This window comes from Mustela nivalis (assembly GCF_964662115.1).
Source record: "Mustela nivalis genome assembly, chromosome: 2".
NCBI classification, from domain to species: Eukaryota; Metazoa; Chordata; class Mammalia; order Carnivora; family Mustelidae; genus Mustela; species Mustela nivalis.
Window position 1 is genome coordinate 30,326,484 of NC_139021.1, and position 26,195 is coordinate 30,352,678.

The 26,195-nt window shown below is 38.4% G+C and overlaps 1 long non-coding RNA gene across 2 annotated transcripts in view; it reads left to right on the forward strand.

The window, feature by feature from the left end:
• The first annotated feature begins 1,857 nt into the window (after nucleotides 1–1,857).
• Nucleotides 1,858–26,195, forward strand: part of LOC309859394 — a 197,161-nt gene continuing 172,823 nt past the window's right edge. Inside the window, exons 1-3 of one of the 2 annotated variants that reach the window (XR_014308661.1) lie at nucleotides 1,858–1,993; nucleotides 8,159–8,266; nucleotides 21,091–21,207. This is a non-coding gene — a long non-coding RNA (uncharacterized lncRNA). Of the gene's footprint in view, nucleotides 1,994–8,158; nucleotides 8,267–21,090; nucleotides 21,208–26,195 lie in introns of those variants that run through there. The other variant, XR_014308660.1, reaches the window with a different exon arrangement.

Consider the following 26,195-nt stretch of genomic DNA (forward strand, 5'->3'; position numbering starts at 1 on the left):
TACACTTGAAAAGTCTTTGCATGGCAGTGATATGATGTCATCACATTGGTGAGCAGAATAAAAATGACTGAATTATGCTAAACATCTCTGTATATGAGAAGGATCCAAAGAAAATACAGTTCGTTCTAGCACTTCTCACCTGGGTAGATGGAAAATGTAGGCCTCCCTGAAGGATGATAGGGAGGCAGACAGAAAGTAGGAATCTCTTGACATTGCGATTCCAGGCGTCCGCCAAAGCAAGGGCTGAGAGCGATTTCCAAGTCCAATTAGCCAAAAAGCTAGGATGGGTGGGGTATCCAGGAACAGGCATAGACTCAAGAGCTAAAAAAAAAAGAGAGAGAGAGAGAGAGAGAAAAGAAAGAGAGAGAAGTGAACCTAAGAATAATGTCAGCTGTTAACAGGAAGAGGTCTGGGTCAACTGCTTGTGATTTTACTGTTGTTTAGAACTGGCTTTTAGGACAAGCTACAGCTATGGAACCAAGAGGCAGATGCGGTCATTTGTTCATTCAACAAGCATTTCCACATGTATTGCAGCCCGCTCTGAACACCACACTCTATGCGGAATAAACTGTGGAGCCTTCGGCTACGCTGATTTATTGTTAACAGGAAAAGAACCTTTGAGACACAGGAGGGACTCCAGGGAACTCTAACATTATTGCTGTTGTTTTTAAAAGGAAGTGAAAAAGGATACTAAATACTTCTTGCATGATGTCCCAGCAAGGAAATTCTTACACCTAGCTTGAAAAAGAAAAAAAAAAAAAAGAGAGAGAGAGAGAGAGAGAAAAAGAAAGGGAGGAAGATTAAATCAACAGTGGGAATAAAGCTCTTTTGACCTGGTGACTTTTCGGAGCAGAAAGTCGCTTCCCTTGATGGTAGTTGAGATGCCTTGTTTGTACTCACTTGATCCCTGGGCTCTTTTACCCTGCCCCCCCCAGCTCCCATTCGCCTGAACATAGTTAAAAGGCAAAGCCGTAAATCAGGAAGTCTCCAAACACAGCAGGGTTCAGCTGGCGAGGAGGGCAGGGTTAGGGCTGAAGACTGGAGTCGTCTCATTTCGTTTTCAAAGCTGAACCTCTCATGGCGGATGATCGTTAATGACAGACAGCGCCGTGTCAAAGGGTTGTGTCGGGCTCCAGACCTCTCCATGCTTTACATTCCTATGTTTAATCAAAGGTTAACCAAATCATTGCTGGTAGCGAACTGCAACTTCGAGATGCTGTGGGTGGTCTGTCTCTGCCACTGAGGCAGACGCTGCTGATAAGAAAAAGAACCCGCTGAGAGTCCCTACATATGCATTCCTGGGTGTTTACCATTTTGCAAAAAGGGGAGCAGGGGACTGGCTCATGGGCTCTTGGGGCTGGAGAGGCTCTGCCATTTTAACTGGGAACGATTTTGATTATTTGAATAGATGATTATTGATTTATGAAATCAGTTTTTTAATTTGTTTAGTCAAACAAACAGAAATGTGTCCAACATATTTTTTATTAGTTTTTAATTTCTCCCTTCCTGCATAGGCCATACTTCAGCTGTTTCTCCAAGTTACTGATGACTTTAAGGAGCTTCCAGACTAGGTCTCTGCTAGGCCTCCAAAGACCGAGAGAGGAGACCTTTTGAGTTCTCAGCTGACAGCCCGGAGGATACCCTGGGCTGGCTTACTCTACAGAGTGCTGGTCCCAAAGGAATTTAGTGGCGAGAGTAAAGGAAGATTAAAATTTTCCTAAATACATAGCTGGGGGCTTTCTCATGTTTTTAGGCGGGGAGTCCATCGGCAGTCTTTCTCAAACTAGAGAGTGCATGCCAGTCCCTGGGCTGCTGGTTGGAAATGCAGATTTCTAATGTTAACTGTCCTGGGGATAATTTAATCTGCTCCTTTATTTTACAGATGCAGAAATAATCAGGGCAGGGCAGCAGAGGACTGAGCCTTGTGCCCAAGAACACCAGTTGGTCAGCAGAACTCGGAGAGGTAGATCAGCATCCTGACTCTCCTACATGGGTAAGGATTCAATGCTAAATGCAAGATTTGTCCTTAACCTAGACAGACACATAAACAGAGCCTTCAGTTCTTTGTGATGATTAGCAGGGTTAGCCAGGGCTTTGGGACTGTAGGAGAGAGTAACCCCTGGCCCCAGCCAGAGGAGGTTGAGGGTGAACTTGAGAAGTAGGGGGTTACCCCACCGAGGGACGTGATCTCCAGCATCTGTGAAAGAGTTTGGTGTGGTTAGGAGGCTGGAAATGGTGCAGGTGTCTGCAATACACTTGCACTTGGGCTGGGGGGTGGGTTGCAGGCCAGGATGGAACGTGGCTGGAGAAGTAGGTTAGGAATAGACCTTAAAGGCCCTGGGTGATACGCGTCTTGCAGAGAAGTGATGCTCTACTTTGCCATGCATAAGAATCACCTGGCTGGCTCTTTAAAACACAGGTGGCTGGGCCCCACTCACTGAATTTCTGATTAAGCGGGCCTGGGGTGGGGACAAGAAATGTACATTTCTAACAAGTTCCCAGGTGATGCCCTGCTGGGGCTCAGGGAGTCGCTCTCAGTAAACCACCTCAGCTGATCGTAGCCAGAAGCAGTTTTTAAAAAATAAAAGTATGTAACAGCATTTAAATCATGGAAAGAAAATCCGAGGTGGGGTGGAGAAATTAGGGTGTGTGGGCTTCAGGGAAAGAAGAATCCACATGGTCCATTTTTTGCCATTTACCCTGTGCAGCATTCTGTGCTAAGAACTAAATTTCTAACTCTCATGCAACACAGACCCTACAGTTGCCAAGTCTTAAGCACAGGCTTTGCTTTGAGTGTTGTAAGCACAGCCAACAGCCTTCGGAGGATAGGAGGAGGCACAGGTTGGTGGTCAGCGCTCGGGGCAGCTGTTAGCTGCTCGTGCAGGAGAACATTTCCACTGTAGTGACTGGAGTTTGGACACAGCGGGCTCGTCATCAGCTGCGGTGTGGGAAGGGGCGCCTGCCGGCTTTCATCTCTTCCAGGCTGCATGGGACCTGTAAATCAGGAACCTGAGCAGCCTCAATCTGACCTCATCCTCCCAGTACAAAGGCAAGTCACCTACATGTAGCTTAAAATCTGCATCCCTCATTCCAGCTCTCCAAGTTCTCCTTCATCTGGAAAACGTTAGTTCCCACAACTTTCAAACATACTTTGTTTATGTTTGAGAGCCTGGTTACCCTACCAAACCACAAATAGTCCATATTTGATCCCATCTTTGTGCCATTTTTCATGCCAATAATGCCTTTCTCCTTTTCCTGTCTGGTCAAACCCTACCCATCGTTCAAATCCCGGCTCAGATTCCTCTTCCTTGTACCCTCCCTGTATTTCTGTAGCCTGTGGATCCTGCCCATTGTGCAGCTCTGTAACCGCAACTGACTTGTAACTCACAGTTTAGTCCTCAACTATGTATATTTCTGACCCCCGCTCAGTGTTTCTTTATCTCAGCCAGACTACCAATCCCTCAGAGTAATCTGTGCTACCAGGAAAGCAGCAAGGTGCTCTGCACAGAGTGGAGGAATTCGATTCCCAAGTACTGATCCATGATACCAAACCATAATGTCAGCGAAAACAAGTACATCTAAAACCTGAATCAAACACACATTTTAAGTGGCACAGTAAGGCATTGTAAGCAAAATACCAAAAAAACACAAAAACAAAAACAAAAAACAGGTGAAGTCCCCTAAATGTATGTATGTCGTGGTCATTCCATTTGCCCATCCTCATTGTGTTTGCTTCATGACAATATGACAATATCACCATTATATTTGCTTGTCTCCATTTTTGCAAGCATTTTTCTTCTTTTTGCTTTTAGATTTTTTTTTTTTTTTTTTTTTACTTTGCTAGTTTTAAGCTTCTGAATTACAAACCCTCTAACTATAGAGAGAGGCAGGATTAGTACAGATAGAGAATCTTGAAACTCCAGACGCCAGTTAGGTACCCTCTACACTCCCACCTCAGCCTTCCTCTGTCTGTGTCTGGGACCCGCTCCAACTTGGCTCTGCGCCTGGGTTACGTGGCGCCCAGGCCTCCCTCTTGCTGGCAGACCCCTGTACTCTCCCAGCCACAACAGCCTCCTTTGCAGATCATTCCCAGATCTACCTGTCTAAGCCAACCTTACTACTCCTCCTGTCCAGACCTGCACTTTAAGCTTTCAGATGTTTTGCCCACATGTTTCACAGCCTGAAAACCTATCATCATATGGATAAACATAATGTTTGCTGTTTCCCCCAGGGCCACATTTCCTATCTCACTTGTCTTCATTTGTCGTCTGACCATCACACATCTGCAGTTTTCATAGGCAGCCATGGTGGGGGTCATTGTAAGTACTTCTGTTGGTTCATTTTTGTCTTCCATACTTGGTGGATAGTATTTACAACATAATCCACCTTTGTCATAAAAGGTGATATCCATGCCTTGCTAACCACATGGAGGAATTTTGGCAATACTGGCTTCCCTTCTCCTTTGTCGGTTTCATTTGGATTGGCTTTTCTGTCCACATGCAATGTGGCTGACAAAGATTCTAACATGATTAATTCACACATATGCTCACACCATTTCTCTATAGGATTTTATAAACTCTTACAAGATGAGTGGCTTCAACGTTGGCCACATGCGTATCCTTATCTGCATTCTTTGTCTTCTTCCTTTTGATTCCCGGAATCAAGATAAACATTGCCTTACTTCAGCCCCTTCATTCTCTTTATAAGCTCTGTACTTTCTTTTATGACATCCTGAGGTCTGGTACGATCTTTTTCTTGAGTTAGAAACTATTTTTAAGACCTTTACCCCCTTAAAGATCAATAATTCACTAAAGCACGCTACTTGCAACACCAATCCTAAAAGGATAGGGAGATGTATTGGTTATTTCTAACTTTCTGCTAATAATCAACGTAGATTAACCATCCATACATGTAACTGAAACTTTCTTTGGATTATGTGGGAAAACAAACAAACAAATCACAGGCCAAACACTCTATATAATCTTGGAAGGAATTCCTTGAGATAATGGGAGAATGGATAGTTGCAAAATTAGATTTCTCTTCCATTTCTTTTTGTGTTCTAGCCTCTATCATGGTCTTTGATGCGTAATAGGTACTAAATAAATATTTATAAAAGGAATGAATCCACATGAAAGTAATGCATAAAAGGTAGTAGTAGCCCATGGAAGTATGCCTAGTAGTCTCAAAGTATTCAGTGTTCTTAATTCAGAATGCTATAGTTATAATTTCTATGTTCTGAAAACAACACCAAAGATGCAGCCAAAATACATCATGTAAACTACATTTAGAAAATCTTGTTAGTTTATGTTTCATCTTAGAAGAATGGAATTTCTAATTTATTTCCCAGAGTTTTGTCAAAAGGGTGGTATTGATTACAATGTTTTATTTATACTTTGGAGTCTCTCTAAGGTTTAAACTCAGCTTGAAAGCAGGGTCATGAATCTGTTCTTGTGTAAGTATAACACAAAGTTGCTATAATCAGATAACTTTAGTATTCAAATTAAAATTAAAAATAACATTGAAGTCATTTTAGGTAGACAGTTTGCAACAGCTCCCTTGAGTCCCCTTAAATAATTTTACATTCTGAGACATCTGAAACTTTGATTGATGCCTTGATAAATGCTTTCTTCTGTTTTAGATAACGAAGAAACAATTGACTAAAACTAAAGCCAAGTTTTGCCTTTAAAATATCCTCCAGTGAATGTCAAACTTTATCAAAGCCTAATTCACACTGCAATGCATATCATGAACACTGTAGTGATCATAAATCCCTGCTCTAAGTCCAGATCTTATAATGACAACTCTCCTTTCCAACACTTATATTGTTGGTGAGATGTCTCTGAAGACTGACTGACGGGATTACAAGGTCATCCTTGGTTCCAGTGAAATCCATAAACTTGTGAATAAGAAGCCCTCATTTTTCCAGGGTCTTAAGTGTCTTGATAAGGAATATGTTAATAACCTGCTCTGTAGGTTTCCTGTCTTAGATGTCTGGATTCGATCACAACTCGGGTAATAATTTTGCCTCCTAATTATTTAAAGTGAATCATTTGGAAACATGGATAGTTGGAATGACTTTGGAAACAATATTTGAAGTTACTTAGAACTCAAGCTAATTCATTAATTGCCGTCTGTTTTAATTAATGTCAATTCCAGGAAAATGAACCAAAATTAGTATATTTTCAGAACTTCCTTGATTATTCATATTCTTACTAATAGTTGATTGTGTATCTCCAATTGCTCTTCCATAAGGGAGCTGAGACTGATACCATCAAGTGTAAACCACATTGCCTTAATGATGGACACGAAAGCTTTCTTGGCATCAGGCCTCTGATTAAGAAACTAGAGTTTTTGACTACCTGTCAGAAACTCTAGCAGGTTCCAGAGCACTTGAATGATGTCCTGCTTCTCAGCCTTAGATGTGTGCCATACAGACTTGATCCTTCTTGCTTCTGTTCCCTTGCCTTCAATGGCTTTCCTTTCACTTTCTTCAAAGTCAAAAAACCTTTCCTGACAGTTTCAGCTCCCAAATCCCATTCCCTTTATTTGTAATTTCCCGACCCATTTAGCTATTTGTACTACACTTTCTTTCATGTATCATTCTCAAAAAGGCAAAAACAATGGGTAATTCACCCAGAGCCAACTGAAATACTCCACAGACAGGAGATGCTTCACACATTGTTGATGAGTGACATCGATACTGGTAGGAAAACCTGTTAATGGAGTTGTCTTATCCCCTCACAGACTCTCTGTTAGCCCCCCAACCTATGGTTGTTATGGAAAACAAACAGTAATGTGAATTATTATTGTTAATCCTTACACTCCTTTCTGATCATCATTCAAAATAAGAAGTATCTGGAATGATATTGCATAAATGTAGGCACTTGGAGAAAAAAGAAGAAATCCAAGAAAATGGCTTGTCCTTAGACTCATGATTCACGATGGTCTTATTAATTAACAACCATAATTTATTATGTTGTTCTGATAGAAAAAGATTTTTTAGACACATAGTTGGAAAAAAGTTATTTTACTTATACAGTTGCAAACACAAAGGGTCAAGAAATTGTGCCAACTTGGATCTATGTGTTGATTTTTCTAGCTGAATTATTCCTGATATAATCTAAATACAGAAGTCGAGTCACCCTTCTAGAAGCCTGAGATTGTTTCTTAGACCTAGTAGCAAAGCAGGAACAGGCTGTTGAATTAGGCAGAGTTGAAACCAAAGGCTTCCTGCACCACACCTGTTAATCACTGAAATGAAAGGCCAATGCAGAGATGTAACACAACACTGTTGGTCGTCAAAAAACTGCTTGAATTACCACAGCTTCATTTATGACTCTCTTGGGAGCATCACTGCTGTGAAATCTATAGAATTAGAAACTGCCCCCAAATTCTGCTCGGTGAAGAATGCAAACATTTCACTCAAATGGCACTTGTTTGTCAAACGGGCAAGGGCAGGGAAATTGATGAGGGTACTAATTATTCTTGAAAGAGCCAGAAAGGAGTGGAGAACATTTAAAGACTTCATAAAAAGAAGTGAGGAGCGAGGGAGTGAATTTCCCCAAACTTTAAAAGGCTTAATCCGCAGACAGCAGGGCTGGTGATGAGGGCAGAGTTTTCTCAATTAGAAACAGGTCTCCTCATCTGATGCAATCCTGACATTTCCCTTGTGGATTACAACAGTTGGAGTTAAATTTTTGAAAATTGTGAAATTTTCTCTTTTCTTTCAAAGTCTGAATATTTATACATAATAGGGGGCAAAGACCATAACCACTTTGTTGAATCTTTGGTTCTTCCTTGTTTTATAAAAATTAATGCTTCTCTCCCAACCCCTAAATACCAAAAAGGAACACCAAGTTTGTTCAAGTGGTGACGCCTTTAGGGAAGGAACGTTTCGGCTACTCACTATTTAAGCTAGCTAAGCAAATAAGCAACCCTGGGCCTAAGTGAAATGACTCCGGACTTAGACAAGGCCAAGTAGAATTTGTTTTTTTTAAGTAACACGTATGTGCCTCTATCAAAGTTACAAGTCAAAAATTTCAAGAAGAGTTAGAATTAATTCTTTGACTTAATGGACTCAAACAAACTGGCAATGAATTTTAAGTTGATTTCAAGGGAAAATAAAATATCTATATTATCTTCTGCATCTCTTTTCCAGATAATAGATGAAGAAAGTACTAGAAAGCAAGGAGCTAAAAAAGAGAGATACCTTGAGAGAGCAGACACACATTGCCATAGGAGGAGACCTTGAGTTTACCCTGTCCAGGTGAAATTTGCATTTTTAAAGGGACATGGTTAAAGATCAAGAAGCTTCCAAACCTAAAGAAATGAAGTCCTTGTTGTTAGGAAATCAAGTGGTGTAACTGGTGTTTGGGATGGAAAATGTGTTTAAGATGGAAAATATTCAAATGTGTGCCAGAACAGGGTGAGCCATTCGATATCCATAAAATTGTAACAGTGAGATAGCAAAAATTTTTCAATGAAAGTTTGCCATTTGCAGAGAACACTGTTGCAGGCTCTGAGAACTTGTGCTTGCCCTCAAACTGGTTATAATTCAGTTGTGTTGTAAGAAACACACATGGCAATCTAATGAGAAAATGTTTAGTTTAAGACATAGCATAGGAAGAGATGTCATGTGAAAGTATGAAGATAGGAAAACCAATTCTCCATGCTGAGATGGGGTAGAATATTTGTGGGAATTAAACATGCACAGTTGCCGGATTTGCCTAATTACAGAAACATTCTTACTTGTGGAACTATGCTTTTCTGCTTCTGAATTGACCGTAAAGTCTTTCATTATTGATTTACTGGGGAGTAGAGCAATATTGAGAAATCCTCTTCTCCCATTTTTTACCTACTATGTCACCTCTTGACTATCACGACCCTCTCACAAAGGGTGTTGATGTGAGATTGTGCACAGTGACCATAATTTCTTTATTTTATCCATTATACAATATTTAAACTATCTGAGGAACTAGGAGCTGGGCATATCCAGGTAAAAGGTAAATTTGGGTTATTAAAAGAAATTACCTTGAAGAGTTATGGTTGAATGACCCCGTTTGAACTAAGGAATTATCTTGGAAACATACTCAACTAGCAAAGAAAAGACATGTTCTTCCCAGAGGCTTGCCAAAGCTTGTTCAGGGCCAGTACATTTGATCTCAGTGATCTCCCACAAGTGGGATTGTGGCTTCATAAAATGGAAACTTATTATCCCTAGTTTCTGAAAATAAATATAAGTTTGGGGCACCCATCCGGACATGTAGGTGCAACTTGGGGTCTTGTCGACCCTGTGTCCAAGGATGCCCTGATCAGTTTCAGAGATTCAACCAAAGGCAGGAAACACTTTCCCAGGCAGGATGGATTATTCAAAGTACTCGTAAATGTTTTATAGCTATTCAGTTTCACAACGCTTTGGATTACGGGAAATTATATCTAAACTAGGACAGAAAATCTATAATAGATGCAATCCAGATCAATTCCCAGATAATGAAGTGTTTTTGTTTTGTTTTGTTTTGTTTGTTTCTGAGAGATCTGCTAGATTGGCCAAGTGTAGGTCCATGGAACAGTGGGGGTGCACATACTATCTTCAGATTATCAACATTCTTTTCTTTTATACAAAAGGACTTCCCTCTGTTGACTTGCATATTTGAGAGCTAATGACATGTATTGCGCTCCTTTTTTTCTAGCCAGGTTTAAAGCAGTAATTGATAGGTTGTTGTCTGGCTATTTCCTTGCATGTCAGGAAAGAAATGTTAAGCAACTAATTGTTCAGAAATTTTCTGCCCAGTTTTGTGTGCCCAGGGGACCTCAGATGTAAGAAAGTCTCAGACTTGAGATTGAAGAGTGGGTAGGCGATCACTGTTCTTGGAAGCCTTCCTGTGAGAGTTATTGTTATATGTTGTCTCTCTTCTGCTATTTAAATCCTCCCCTCTCGTGTTTTCCTTCCCCTGCTTTGAAGTTTCGGCAATAATCAAGTCTCAAGACTACTCTGCCTCTCAGGGGTCCCCAGAGATATTGGAGAAACTGTAGATTAGACTGCCCACAAACCACCTTGCCCATCTGCTGAATTAGCCCATTCTTTTTAAAACTGCCGTGTTCTCAAGTTCTTTTTTTTTTTTTTTTTTATAGAAGGTCAATTCCTTTGGCTGGGAGATTTTTCTCACCAGAATTTTAGAGAGTCGAAAAGAATTTTCTCATACAAACCACTTCTGAAGAGCCCACGTCCTTCGCAGCTTGTACATGATTACAATGCAGTCTCCTCTCAGTAGACGGTATCTGCTCCAAACCCACACAAACAAGTTGAGTTCCACTCAGCAGTAAGAACACACACTCCGTGCTTCCTCTTTTCTGAAAATAGCTTAGCACCTTCAAAGTAATGATAGCCTCAAAGGATTCTGATGAGCCGAGGAATGAGAGCATGGGGCTGGTCTCCATCAAACCATAGACTTGCTAAGTATAGCTTTATTGGATCGCTCAAAAGGCTTGTACAATTTCTTTCCCAAATGAGATCAGAATAGACCGATGTATAATTTCTGAGTAATCTGCCATCCTTCTCCCTTTTTATCATAATGGGGTTATGTTAATCATCATCTTTGTCTTCAGGGATCTCATTTTGAGCTCAACAAAGTTGTGAAAATATCGACCGACTTCTCCAGTTTCTACTGTAACATCCTCTATCAGTCTTGGATGTATAATGTTTGGCTTAGTGCCTTGTCAATTACAGCATCTAACACTTGCAGAGTTCCAGCCAAAGCTGTTAGTGCAGTCTTACTCTCCATTTGATACCCAGAGCAACTTAATCACCACTTTAGGCAAATCTCATTCCTCCTTGTCCACCATAATTTTGGGTGGGGGAAGCATAAGTGTTCTGATATTTTCCTACTTTCTTGGGCTTCTTTTCATTTCAAAATGATGCTCTTTTTTATTCTTCTGAAAATGTTTGCTCTCACTATTTACTTGTTGTACGTAGAAGAAAGCTGATAAAGTCTAATGAAAACTATTGCATCTTTCATTAAAGCACAAGTTAGCTGAAGGTATAAAAATATTTATTGTCCTTGAAACTGCAGGTTTGAGGAAATGCAAATTAAAATAACAATAGTGTATAATTTGGGCTTATCCACTTGGCAAAATAAAAAAGGAAGATAGATTATTGACAAAAATATAATTGGTATGCCCTTTCTAAGAAAAAGCAGAAAATATGTACCAAAAGTTTTTAAATGCACATTTATTTTGAGTACCTTCACTTTAAAAAATTTTTATCCTGTGATGATTATTAAAATTATGGGAAAGAGACTAATGAACAAGGAGGGTTTGCTGAACCATTACTTGTAATCAGATTGCCCATGATAGGAGATAAACTTGTTATATTCATGATATAAAATATCATGTGGGTATTAAAAAATCATGCTTTAATGTAATAATTTTATACCTTGAAGTAAAAATTGTGTATACTGCAAAACTTTACATATGGAATGAGGCTTCATTTATTTAATCATATACTAAAATTAAAAAAATTTATGCCTTTAAGGGGAAGTTATTTTGTTTTTCAAGGGTCAAGTTTTAAAATTTTATATATTTCTCTGTTATGATAGATGAATTATAACATATAATTTCTCTATTTAAAACTATACACAGAAAAATTATACAGGCATTTGCAAACACTGATTTTAAATGTAAAGAGACAGTCGTTTGTAGGTTTTGACTTTAAAAATCAAGTCTATCATTTTAGACTTCAAAAGCAAAGCTAACTGACGTATGCCTATAATGTATTATCATAATGTGCGTTTTTGAAAGCTGATAATTGATATTGCTCTAAAAATAAAAAACTAAAGTAATTATTCAAAGAGAGCTATTCTCTAATGTTCAGTCATTAGGTATAAAATATTCCTATTCAAAAATACTGTGCTTAAGAGTTTGCAATGTCTTTCTACAACTAGTTAATGTCTTTCTACAACTAGTTAACAAAATTATCAGCCAGGTCTCTGGGTGTTAAGAAGATGGCCAAAATAGAAAAGTAAATTTGCTTTTTATTTAGCTATTTAAAGTAAAATTAATGCTATTGCTTTGTTTAAAACCTATGGAAGAAAGCATGTTGCCAGACTTTTTCCAACTAAAAAAGCATAGTAACATATAAACAGTGGACCTTCACTAAGGATCTATTAATTTCAACAGTTACTAAGTGAGCTTCTACTACATTCCTAACTCTCTTAGTCATTACATAGATAAGAAGAGATATAAGAATTGTTGCATTCTAGAGTCAAGGATTGAAGTCTTAAAGAATAAACAGCAGCGCAAATGAGAACATTAGCAATAAACATCCTTTTTCCTTGATGGAAAAATCATGGAAATCAAAGGCATGGCAAATCAGAAAAATGGTCAAAGGGGTATTAGAAAAATGTTACTGGAAAGTTTGGGTATTATTAGTTAGATTTGAGTAAATTGGAAAATGCAAACTTGATAACCACATGGCCCTGTGTGTGTGTGTATGTCTGTGTCTGTCTGTGTCTGTGTGTCTGTTTATTTTTAAAAGGCGCTCCTTATAGGGACTTGAAATTTACACAATTGCCAGAGACAGTTGCATAGTCTACTTGATGCTATTGTTTCTTGTTTCTGTGTCTCATGCTGGAACCTGAAACCCAGAAGACAAGTAGTTAAGAAGGGAGAATAGATATAAGGGAAAGCAAGGACAAATCAGAGCCTCTAAGGTTGGGCTGAACCCCACACAGAGGAAACTGTGGGCTGAGTTGCTCTGCCTCACCAGCTGAGCCAGTATGCACTAATGAGTTGCACTGCAACAGTGTCTTGGGCTCTCCTCTGACCTAAAAAGATAGTTACTTTAAGTGTAGCCCCTGCCTGGTCCTCATTCAGCTTCTCTACTCTTGGGACAAAGGTGTTGGCTTCTTGACGAAGGGTACTAGTCTTTCCTTCAAGACCCTCCCATCATGAAAGGTGGAGTCTTGAAAGACTGGAAAGAATTTGAATGAAATGTTAAGCAATTTCAGTTCTGGACTCTGCTTTTTGCCGGATTAAATGACCATAGGTTAGTCACTTCTCTGGTCTTCAATTTTCTCATCAATAAGGTAAAAGAACTTGGGTCACTTGTAAACAAGCCTAGAAAATTAACGCTTGTAAGAGGGAAAGGGATATGCAAGAATTACCCTGGGAGAGGCTGCTCACAACTTTGATACACAGTGTGTGCAAGTGCTGAATGGGGGATCTGAAAATAAAACCACAGACAGGCCAGTGGAAGGCGACCACGTGAAGCGAGGAGAGACAGAAAGATGGGATGTAGTGGTGATAACAGGATGAAGAGTTGGGAAACTGAATCTCTTTTCTTGGCTTCATCATGGACTCCTTGAGCTAAACTCAGTCGTTCAGCTTATGAGGGTCTCCATTTTCTGCAACGTGAAGGCACGAGGCAGCAGTACTCATGACTCACAATGGAACCCCCTCAGGAGTGCTAAAGAATATTCAAGGGTACATCCCATCACCAGAGATCCTGATTTAATTGATCTGAGATGTGCCTGGATATCAGGATTTTTTAAAGCTCCCCAGATTCTTAAGTTCATCTAAGCTTGTGAATTCTTAATTAGAATTTGCTTTGGAAAATGGCAGTATGACTTAAGGGTTGTGGGAAGTCTTCCCCCCACCACACACATGTGTGTCTGTCAGACTGCATGTCCGTTCACCCTTAGAGATTCATTCCTTTGTAACTGAAGTCTTTTCATTACTTAACAGAATTCGTAAACTTCTGTTAAATGTGACACCTTCAACTTACAATAAGTCTATCTTATTTAGAATCATAGAAACTAATTTGGAAAAAAAAAGTCTTAGAGGTCACTGTTCAAATTGGCAGGTACTGTGATTTTTATAGGTAAGAAACTGAAACTCAGGGAGGTCTTAAGCTTTTCTATAGCATTTATTTTAGTGTGGGAGGAGTCTTAATTAATGTCCTCCTCCTTAGCTAATATTTTTTTTTTTAAATAAGAGGTTTCAGACTGTAATTATGTGACCATGCATTTTTTTTTTAAAGCCACATGTGCTTTTATCTCAATCTATCTTAGAGTTTAAAATCCTTTTTGGTTGGAGATTCCCACAAATGACGTTTGAGCCATTAATGTGTCTCATTTATTTAAATAAGCATTTCCTGCTCTGATGTATCATCACCCTGTGATTGCTCCCTATGATCTACCTTTCACTCTTTCTACCTTTCATCTTAATCCCCGATAGATCTGCTCTGCTGGCCAAAGAGTATATATCATTGCCAAATTGCAAAGCCAAAAGATCTCCCCCTTAAGTCAGAAGACATAAACAGCTGTCATGTAACATCCATGTCTGTTCTCAAAGACATGTTGGACATTTGGCCTATCTGGGAAATATTTGGGGTTCTGCAGGGGTGAATGGATCCAACTCTATAAATTTGTAGCACATTAAATTAATTAATCCCTAAAGATAAAGTTCTAGTCTGCTTCAGCCTTGGCAATTCTAATTGGAGAACACCCTTTCTCTCACCTCTAATTGGCATGGTCCTGTCCAAATCTGAAACTGTCTGAATAAAACCCAACGTATCCCAGCACCACATGCTGGTTAAATGATGTTTGCAAAGGGATGACCTCATCAGGAGTTGCAATGGAAGGAATTCTAAGGGGCTCACACAAGCAGGAGGTTATGACCGATATATTTATTACTTTGGGACCTAACTTACAATTGGAATTACACAAATCTTACCAAAATTTTGTTGCCAGTTTGCTTCTCCATTAGGTAAAAACAATAATTTTTCTGTACAAAAATAAACAATTAAATAATTTTTTTAAAAAAATCTTCATTAGCCTGATGTTTTCTTCCTTTAAAATCTAACCTAGAGCCTAAGGGTTGTGCAGTGTTGGAGTACTGTTTCTATTAAGACATTTCATTTACAGAAGGGACACTGCTACAATGAATTGAGCTGAGAAACTGCTCATGATGTGTTATACATTCAAGTTTGAGAGAGAAGCAATCCCTTAAGATTCTTCATAAATATGACCAAGATTTTTCCATTGACTGGCCTCAAGAAATCACGTTTTATAAAGAATTGAATGAGCAATAAAAATGTTTAATGATATTATCCAGGAAGAACTAAAAAATGCATTACTTTCACTTGGAAAAGTTGTTAATGGGACCTAAGGTGCTACATTTTAAGGCTTAATATTTGAAGAACCTTAACTTTTCCTTGGGTCCTTTAGGATTTATTCATGAATTCATGACTTCTTGAATTTCAATTCTCCCTTCTTCACTTTGAATCGAGTGATGTGCAAAAAGCATTTTAAGAAAATTTGAAGCATCACACATAGTTTTAAATCACAATAATCAACAGAAAATGGTGTAATAAGCATTCCTGTCTTTATTCCGCCATATCCTACCTTTATGAAAGGTGACAAAGTTACCTTTTTACAAAGCTCTCACAGTCTCATTGGTAGAATTTGTTGTGTGAGAATTAATGTATATAAACCACCTTGACCATTGCCTGACAAAATAGCAGCTCCTTAAGAAAAAGGGCCCTTTTAAAGCAAAACACGTTTATCCATGGGAGACCTGTTACTTAATAAAATATCACATCCCTTAAGGATTCTATCAAGTTTTATCTTCCCCAGAATAGTATTTCCCCAAACATGGCAAAAACCTAGATCTCACTACTTCCTTCTCATTCTTAAGGTCTCTTCATAATTTGCTACCTGATTATATTCAATTTATCATTATAAAAATCTTTTTCTCAGTTTAATATTCTCATAGAATTATGGTATTAAACATTAGAAGAACCTTATGAAATAGTGTCTATCTACAGAGAAGATATTGTGTGTCTGTGCATTTGCGTACATTTTGTCATAGGGTTATATTTATTTAATACACTTTATGTGTTTGTTTAAATGTAACAGCTTTATTGGTATGTGATTCACATACCATACTGTCCATCCATTTAAAGGGTACAGTCCAATAGTTTTTAGTATCTCCAGAGTTGCACAACCATCACCACAATAAAATTTAGAACACCTTCATACCCCAAAGTAAACCCCATAAACATTAACAGTGACTCCTCATTTTGCTAACCATTAACCTACTTCCTGTCTCAGTAGATTTGCCTTTTGTGGACATTTCACATAAATGGAATCATATATTAACATACAGGCATGCATGCATACACACACACACACACACACACACACACACATTTTGTTCTATCATTTATTAGATGATGGACTTGGGATTGTTTCAACTTTGTGACGATTGTGAATAATGCTGCTCAGGAAAGTCACATAGAAGTTTCTGTGAGGACACAGGTTTGCATTTCTCTGAGGAGGAATTCTCTCTAAGAGTGGAATTGCTGAGTAACATGGTAACTCTGTGTTTGATCTTTTGAGGAACTGGACTATTTTCCATCATTTTCCATCCCTAATGGCAATGAATGAATGTTCTAATTTCTTCACATCCTCATCATCATTAATTATTACCTGACTTTTTAATTAAATCCATCCTAGTAGGTATGAAGTGGTATCTCATGGTTTTTCCTGTACCCTGCATTTCCCCAATGGCTAATGATGTTGAACATCTTTTGATGTGCTTATTGACTATTTGCACATTTTCTTAGGAGGAATGTCTATCCAATTCCTTTGACTATTTTTGATTGGATTATTTGTCTTATTTAGTTGTAAGAGTTATTCAGATATTCTAAATATGAGTCCATGCAATACATTTTTTTAGCACTGTGTCAGTTGTCTTTTGACATACTTGATGTACTCTCTAAGAAACAAAAGGTTTTAATCTTGATGAAGGCCAATTTGTCCATTTTTTCTTTTATTGCCTATGCTTCTGGTGGCCAAGAGAGCTTTGCCTACCCCAAGTCAAAATGATTTACTTATTTCATAATAGTATCTTCACTATTCCTTTAGTGTTTCTCAGTGGTTACATTAGGACTTACCATATATACCTAAACTATTAGAATCCACTTCATTTTTATACTAACTTCATTCAAATGAGATACAGAATATTTTACCTTGGGCAGCTCTTTTCCTTCTCCTACATTTTGTGCTATTATTACCAACCATTAATATATGGTGCAAGTAAACAACACATTTTTATACTTGTTCTTTTATGTTATTTTATGACTGCTCAAGAAGCTAAGAAGAGAAAGTAGAGCTAATATATTTGTATAATTTGTTAAAGTCTCTTGTTTCCCATTTCTTGATCTCTTCATTTGCTTCTATGGATTCATTTATCTGGTGTCATTTCTTTATTCTAACACATCTTTGTTCCTATCCATCTTCCTGCTATAATTGTAAATATGCTGTAAGCCAATAACAATTACATACATGTTTATGTGATTGCTTTTTAGCTCAATTAAAAGAAGAAAGTGGAGGAAATATGTAATTGTTACTGTCTTTTATAATTATCTACATAATTACCTTTACTAGAGTTCTGTTTTTTCATGTGGGTTGAATTACTTACTGTCTGGAGTCACTGCTTTTAGTTGAGGAACTTCCATTAGTATTTCTTGTAAGGCAGTTCTGCCAGCAGTAATTTTTCTAGGTTTTGTTTGTCTTGGAATGTCTTTATATTCGCTCTCACTTTTTAAAAATAGTTTTCCAGGTAGAAGATTCCTGTAACTTTTATTTTTCCAGAAATTTTTATCATCCTACTGCTTCCCACCTGTACTGTCTGTAATAAGAATTCTTTTCTTGATATTTTTCTGTCATATATGATGGGTTGTTTTCCTCTTAACTTTTTATATTCTCTCTTCATCCTTGGCTTTCATTATTTTCTCTATAATATGTCTAAGTGTGGATCTCTCTCTGTTTATCTTATTGGGAATTCTTTGAGCTTTTTAGGCATAGAGGCTTGTGTTTTTCATCAGATTTTAGATAGTTTCCTTTGGTTATTTTCTCTAACTTTTCTGTTTCCTTTCACTGTGGCACTCTTGCCTGTGAGTGAGCTTAGTGGTTCTCCTGAGGGTGTATTCATTTTTCTTCATTTTTTTCTCTGTTCTTCAGATTGCATAATCTCTATCAATATATCCTCAAGTTTGTTGATTCTTTTTTCTGCCAGTTCGAATCTCCTATTGAGTCCCCTATGTGAATTTTTAATTTCAGCTATCATACTCTGAATTTCCACTGGAAATTCCATTGGAATTCCCATTCCATTATTTTTAGAATGTCTGTCTCTTTATTGATATTTTTTATTTGATGAGACATTGACATATTTTTTCTTTGGCCATGATTTCCTTTAGTTCTTGAGAATGTTTATAATAGCTGCTTTGAAATTTTTGTCTGTTAAGTCTGACATCTGAGCCTTCTTATAGGCAGTTTCTTTTGCTTCGTTTTCCAGTTTCTTTGCATTTCTCAAATTTTTTTGTCAAAAATTGGACATTTTTAAAATTATATTTCACAGCTCTGGTTACAGCACCTTTCACCCGCCTGCTGCCAGGCTTACTGCTATAGTATTCTGCTCATTTATTTGTTTAGCGGCCCAGTTGAAAGAAATCTGTATCCCTCTCAGTATGAAATCTCTGCTCCTGGCTTCTCGGAGGTACAACCTTGATCATAATCCCTACTAGGGACTATGATCTAGGGACTATGATCTACTCATACTACTGAGTCTTAGCAAGATCTTTGACTGCCTTTTCCCTGACTCAGGTTAAGCTACTTGTGTCTTCTGGTAACACAGCCAGCTGTTGGCTTCCATACACTGCTCTATGATTGCCCTATTGTTTTGAACAATTCTCTGGGTCATAAACTGCTCTGCAGTCTGGTCTGGATACATTCAGATGTCTTTGAAGCAGTACATTTTGAGGCCAGGCTTTGAGGCTTGTTCTGGAACCCAGGAGAGCTCTTCTTAGTTGTCTTTTTCTTCGGCTTCTCTCTGAACTAGGTGGCTGAGGATTTAGTCTGTTGATGTCATGGACTTACCAACCCACTCTTGGATCTTATCACCAAAATCTCCATAGTTTACAAGTGGGCCATTAGGCTGAACTTCCGTGCTGTTTATTCTATAGAAAACTATTTCTTTAGGGAGAGCTTTGGGAGATCTTTATTATTATGATCTAGCTCTTGCCTCCTTGAGCAGAATCTCTGAGCTTCTACCCCAGAGCTGGAGTTACAGTCTGCTTTATGAGGAGGTCATTCAACAGGAACAGTAGCATTTTGTCTTCTCAACTTTTTAGCCCATCAGCTCTCCCAGAGTGGAACCTCTGCCCCACAGCTAAGCTTAAGTGAGGTAAATTGGGGCCCCCATACTTGGCCTTCAATACCTGGAACCTCTTGAGACAGGAGTGTGTAGAGGAAGCCCCCTCCCCCCATCCTCTTAGCCATACTCACCAGAATACAGCCTCTGCAGCACCAAGCTGATGGGGAGGAGATGTGCTATGGTCCTAGCCCCACTTGAGATACCAACACCATCAAGAGAGACATGAGGGATAAGGAGAGAGGAAGCAAGGAAAGTGTGTTCTTGGCTACACTGACCCACACTAAACCTTCTATAACATTGAGCTATGGCAGAGGAGGGAAGGAGCAAGTCATGCTCAAGCCCCACAGACTCTTCCTGTATTACTGAGATCAAATAGATTTTCCTGAATATTTTTCTCATTAGCTTGATGCCCCCAGGAATATTTGCAGAAATTTTAAATGGTTCTCTTTCTATCATTTCCATCAGTCATGGTTGTTCAGTGGGGAGCAGATCTGAGGAACTCACACTGTCATTTTAGAAATTAATCTTCTTCTATTCAATAAATGTTCATCTACATAGAGGGAAAATAACCTTCATCCCAACACAAATAACTCTTGCTAACATTTTTTTTTAAAGATTTTATTTATTTGACAGACAGAGATCACAAGTAGACAGAGAAACAAGCAAAGAGACAGAGAGAGAGAGAGGAGGAAGCAGGCTCCCTGCCAAGCAGAGAGCCTGATATGGGGCTCCATCCCAGGACCCTGAGATGATGACCCGAGCCGAAGGCAGAGACTTAACCCACTGAGCCACCCAGGCGCCCCACTAACATTTTGATATATTTCCCTCCAGGACATTTTTCTAGACTTAGTTTCCTACATTTGCTCTTCCTTCCTTCCCTCCTTCCTTTTCTTTTCATTTAAATATCACAAATCACCCTCTCTGTGCAGTTGGATATATTCTATTAACTTAACATTCTAATATAATAATACTATACATTATTTCCTATTCTTTATAAACAACAATGTTAATAGGCATGTGCTATTCCATCAATTTGATCTGTCAAATAAACTTAATAGTCATTTCCCTGCAGCTGGAGATACATTAGTGATATTGTACCACTGTCATTTATTGAGCACATGGGCACTAAGTGGTTGATATACACCATCTCAGTACTCATGAATGAGGTAGAGCTCCTTATCATGTTTTACAGATAAGGAAACTGAGGCTTACTCAGAAAGCAGTAACTCCTAAAGCCAAGGAGCTAGTAGGGATAGAGCCTGGGTGACCACAGATCTGTGAGTTTCAGGGACTATGGTTGTGCATATTTTTTTTTTTTGCTTTTATTACTATTTCTTTTCTTAGGTACGTTCCTAGAAATAAAATTAGCAGGCCAAAGGCAATTACTACATAAGTTTTCTTGACAAGAATTGACAAATTGGTTTCTAGAATATCATTTTTTATTCACCACTTTTCTCTGCTGCAATTGATGGAGCCAAAATAACTCCTTCATTTTTCACCAGAAGAAAATAGCATCGCACAATCATTTATGTCTGTTACTCCCAATGTTGACAACATTTCCATTCTCTCAATAGACATCAGTTATTATACATTTTGTGCATGTCGAAACTCTTGAGACTTTCTTAATATTTTTAGTAACCCTTTACATTATATAGTACAGTAGCCATCAGTATTTGCTACAAGTAATTTTATTCAATGTGTTCTTCACTGTTTTATTTTAGCTGAATACATTTTTAATTATCAGATAATTTATATGTAGTCAGTTTTACTAGCAGAGCATCTATTTGGTTTTTGATATGGCAAAAAAGAGGGACAAAAAACTTACTCAAGTGATCACAATACAGAAAATTAATGTCAGCCTCTTCTGGTTCACAGGGCACTTCCTGGGGAGTGACCCCCCTCACACTGGCTAGAGGAGCATTGGCCCCTCTGCAGGCATATCTCTCCTTAGGGGCCTGGCATCGTCCATTCATAAGTATCTCATCAATTCACTTTTTTTTCTGGTTAGCACGGTCTTAAGTAGTTGTACTTAAGATTCCAATTCCAGTGGGCTGGGATCTCCACACTTTTTTTTTTTTTTTCTAAGCAAAGCACTTTAAGAACTATCATATCACATATTACAGATTCAATTTTCCATCATCCGAGGCACATCTTTCAATTCACTTGTTGGGTTAGCTGGCAGAAACTAAACAAGTAATGTAAGCAAAAACACACTTCTTAATTCTAATTCTCTCATTTACCTATTTGAAGGAGAGCACCTCAGTTCATCTTGAGTAAGTTTATGTGATAAATTTCTTGAATATGCCTTAGTAGGAGGGCACCTGCATCTGCCCTCTAGAGCACATACTTCACTATTAATTTAAGATCTTAGTTCTTGAGTCTTTCTTCAACAACATCCTCACCTATTCAGGTCTTATACTTTCTTATAGTTTAAAATTCTTTCCTTCTAGAGGGAAGCTATATTTAGTTACTTTTTAGTGGTGATCTGTCTATACAGCTTAGCCTAAAATATTTTAATGGCTGTATGCTTCTAGATGAGATGCGTAGATGAGTAATTACTGTTGATTCTCCCTTCCCCCCAAATCCAAACCAACAGGCAATGAACCCACAGCACATATCCTGCAAGTTACCTACTTATTTACCTACTTACCTACCTATTTCCTTAAAATATCTGGCTAGTAATGGTTTTTGTTGAAAATATTGATCAAAATAACTCACAGTTCAGTTCATTTGGGAGAGAAATCAACTTTTACAAGAAAATAATTTTTCTCTTGGGGTATGAAATAATATATAATCATATTAATTTAGTCTAGAAATAAGTTGAAATTATGTTACCCCACATTCTCCTTAAATACACATCATGGGCTACAATAACTTGCAGTTTTCTTCTGCCATGAAAGAAAAACGTTCTAGCTGAAAACTTTAGAATCATATAACCTATATTTTATTGGTGGGGGTGGGGGTGTATTAAATATGGAAATTCCAAACTGGCGTTTTCTCTAGAATGTGAGAGGGTTCACTTTTCAGATGTGACCTTATCCTGAACTTCTCTGAAATAGCACAATCAAATGAATGTCTTTAACCCTATCATTTTACTGAAATTTGAATCTATCTATCTATCTATCTATCTGTTATTTATATACCTATAGATATCCAGTATTATCAGCAAAATGATAGTCCAAAGCTTCATTTATTTAAAACCTCTACATGAAAACATAAGTGATTATTGGTACTGACTGAAAATGTTCTACCTTTTATTATCAGCTGCTGTGTGGGACTTCCCTTCATAAGCCAAATCATTGAAAGATTAAGAAATAAAAAAAAAACTATAATAACTAATTGTAAAACCCTCAGGGTATACTATTAGCCTATATCTACTTAAAGGATGGAGAAGGAACTCAGTTACCAATTTAGTTTCAGGTAATTGCTGTGGCCACAGTTACTAGGAAAATTTTTCAAAAGCAAACTCACAGAAGGACAATGTTTTTATTTTCTGTGAATTCCACCAAATAGGAATTTGAGAAAGGTCCCACCCAGTAACACCACAACACACCATGCTATGCCAGTGGCTGTGCCTAACCACAACCATTCTCAGTGGCTCAGAGACAAAAACAATAAATATCCCTCTGGGACAGAATATGAGCCAGCAGGTCCTAACCTCATGGAGAATATTTGGCGATACCAGCCTTTAAAAGGTTCAGTGTTTTTATGAAAGTGGTTTTATAAGCTTTAATATATAGACTCATACATTTTACTAGTGATATTTTTAAATGAATATTCCACCAATTCAGTTTATGAATCCAGTTTTTGACAAGACTGAGAAAAAATGAAAACCTTCCAAAATGGAAACATGTCCATCTTTTGTTGTGAATACACCTATGCCTGAAAGCATTCTGTAGAGAATACCATTTACCACGCACACTTGGCCCAAACATCTGTGCTCTATTGTGTTTTCCGGAGCAAATCAACCCATTCAGGGACTATAAAACAAGAATTCATATAAAAATGTATGTAAGGAAGACACATTTCTCTTTTTAAAAGCTCATTCATCCATGATGAAGCTATTAAAAGAAGGCTCAAGTTAACAACAAAGAACAAGGGATAATTGTGTGAATATCTGTGGTGGGGAGGCCCAGACAAATGGTGGTAGGATTAGAATGATGGAGACCCAGCGACCAGGCAGCCCACAAGATGTCCTCTGGGGCTTATTTGAGTAGAAATGAAGAGAAAGGGGATCTACACAATGTGCCAATGACTCATGGTAAACACCTGGCAGACATTTCAGTTAGTGAGGAAAGCATGGTGCCAGGATATGCTAGTGTTACAGGAGAGTCTAGGCAGAGTATGGGGAAGGTGGTGGAAAGGAATGAAAAGCAAGCAACCCACAAAAGTTTCGGAAGAAAAGCAGGCAGAGTGTGGGATGTACAGCTCTAACACATCCCAGGGGAGTAGGGTCAGAAATAAATGTCTGATACCCAAAAGTTCATTGGTGCTAGAGACACTGGCATAATGGGGGGGGCTCAGCAAATGAGGAATAAAGCACGGTGACCCTGCTTCTGAAGTCAAAGATTTCTAAAAAGTGGGGAGGGCTTGCTTCCCCCTCGGCAGTCTGTATCAGAACCTGCTTGGAGTAAGGGCAAGCCATTTTCAAATTACACAATTTGTTCTTCCCCATTCAGCTGCCACTCTGTTTTAACAGACCACCACACAGGTGTACTGGGGAGAATAAAAAGGGCAGAATGCTAAAAACCACTGAAATACAGGCTTGGTCATTAAAAAAAAAAAAATAGCAAGGAGTTCACTATAGCTCCTGAGCATGGTATCAGAAATACAGTTTGCATTAACGTCAGCCTGGAGGCTGAGCTGTGAACACCAGGCAGCTGATACAACAGGAAGCTGGCTCATGCACCTTGGCATCAGGTTGGCCAGGGTTCAATTCCAAATCTGCTGCATATCACAGGCATATTCTTAAGATCACTGGCCCTCGTTTTTCTACTACCAGTTTTGATTCACACAACCATGTGTTTAGAGAAAAGTATACATCTGGTGATCCAACTTGGAATTCCAGAAGCACATTTTCTATAGCACTGTGATTCTTCAGTGGTTTATAATATCTTTTCCACCATTTTTCCATTATGTGTCCCTACCCAACTGACTAGAAATGCCCTCCCCTCCCCAATTTAATTCTCTGGAGATGAGTCTCAGACAGGAACCCAAAGAAATTGATGAAGAACAAATTGGTAGTTGGATGGGAGAGCAATGATCATGAATATGGGCCCCCCGAGTCATGGGAAAGAAGTGCTGACATAGACCTGGGGCCCTCTATGTAGCGTCAAAAGGCACATGCACAATGGCTGGAGGTGGACCCTCTCTTTGTGTTCTCCCCAGGTTCCTAGACACCACCTGCCATCAATGGTGAGGGTCTTTATCCCTCTCCTCCTTGGTTCTCTGAAGAATGAACTATTGTTTCAAATATTTAAAATAACAAATAACACAAGTTTATAAGTACAAATCAAGACAATTTGTAAGTGAGAAAAGAAGAATATGCAGTGAGAAAGTATAATGAAATCTGACTTTAGTATGGGTGTTAGGTTTGAGAAGTGGGGAAGTAGAATAAGTAGAAGTTAAATGAGTCAAGAACAGGACAGGAGTTTCTAGGCAGAGGGAACAGCAAGACTTCTATTTTTAGCATCACTGTGATAAGAGCTCTAAGAAGTAGTAGTGTCAGTATCTGTCTCTTATTCAGAAGCCAGATGAGCTTTAGAACTCACTGACCCAGGAGTGATTTGGTGGTTACAACATAATAATAATAATAATAATAATAATAATAATAATAATAATAAAAAAAGATCAACACTTAAATTCTTAAGGAATGAGGCTAAATCGGCAATATAAAATGAAAAATTAAAGTACTTTAAATAGTAATTATATAGATATAGTCATTTCAATTGGGATCTAACATGGGTCCATCACTTTTCCCAGGCCTCAACACAGGGGAAGAGAAGAAGAAAAAGGTAAGAAGCCTCTGTAACATTTGATGTTGTCTTCCCCCAAGTTCACCAACCTGTCACTGATGTTTAAGGACTTGGGCTCTCTCACAATCCTCCAGAACAGTGCTGGAAGTCCTGTGCAGAGTATCTCACATATGCTCCCTGGGCTGGGATTTGGCCTTTTCCGGTTTCTTTGCCATTTTCTTCTTCTGGCTAATGAAGCCTAGAGCAGCAGTTCTCTTCATATTCACCTTCAGTCCTCCTGGGATTGGCCGCAGGTTAATGGGCACATAAGGAAGACTTCGGCAGCCTGTTATCTGTTTCAGGACAATTAATATCGTGTTCATAACAGTCATGCCCTTAAGATCACTGGCTCTCATTTTTCTATTACCACTTTCAAAAAAAAGAGCTCTATCGAATGTACCTAAAGGTGGCTTCTATCATTATCGAAACTTCTGGCACTATTTCCCATCAATACAAGTAGTTATTAAAAGCTTCTGACATCACTGTTTCATGGAGATTATATTGGAAAATAAACTAGGTTTTACTCCTTTATAGAGAGCTCTTCACACGAGGATTAACTCATCAGCCCTTTGGGACTATAGTGGGGAATGGGTAAAATGAGTCCAAATGATAAGTATGACCATCACACACATTATCAATATGCTTTTCCTTTCACCTTTCTGGGTACAAGAACTCCACCCTCATTTACCCAAAATGTCCATTAACCTCAGCAGACGTTTGGATACTATAAGGAGTAAAAATAAGATGCTTCCTGCCCTTTGAGATAAAAAAACCTGTTGCTATGAGAGTAGAATGTTCAGGTTCCATAGAGCCTCTGTTCCCCTTTCAGGTTATAAAAAGTTTACTCAGGATATTCACTATGGTGTGGAGGGCATGCTCTATCTGGATTAAATGAATGTAAAGAGAAGATAAGACTTGGGGCAAATGGAAGAAAGTCCATCCCTTTACAGGCCTAGGAAATCTGTG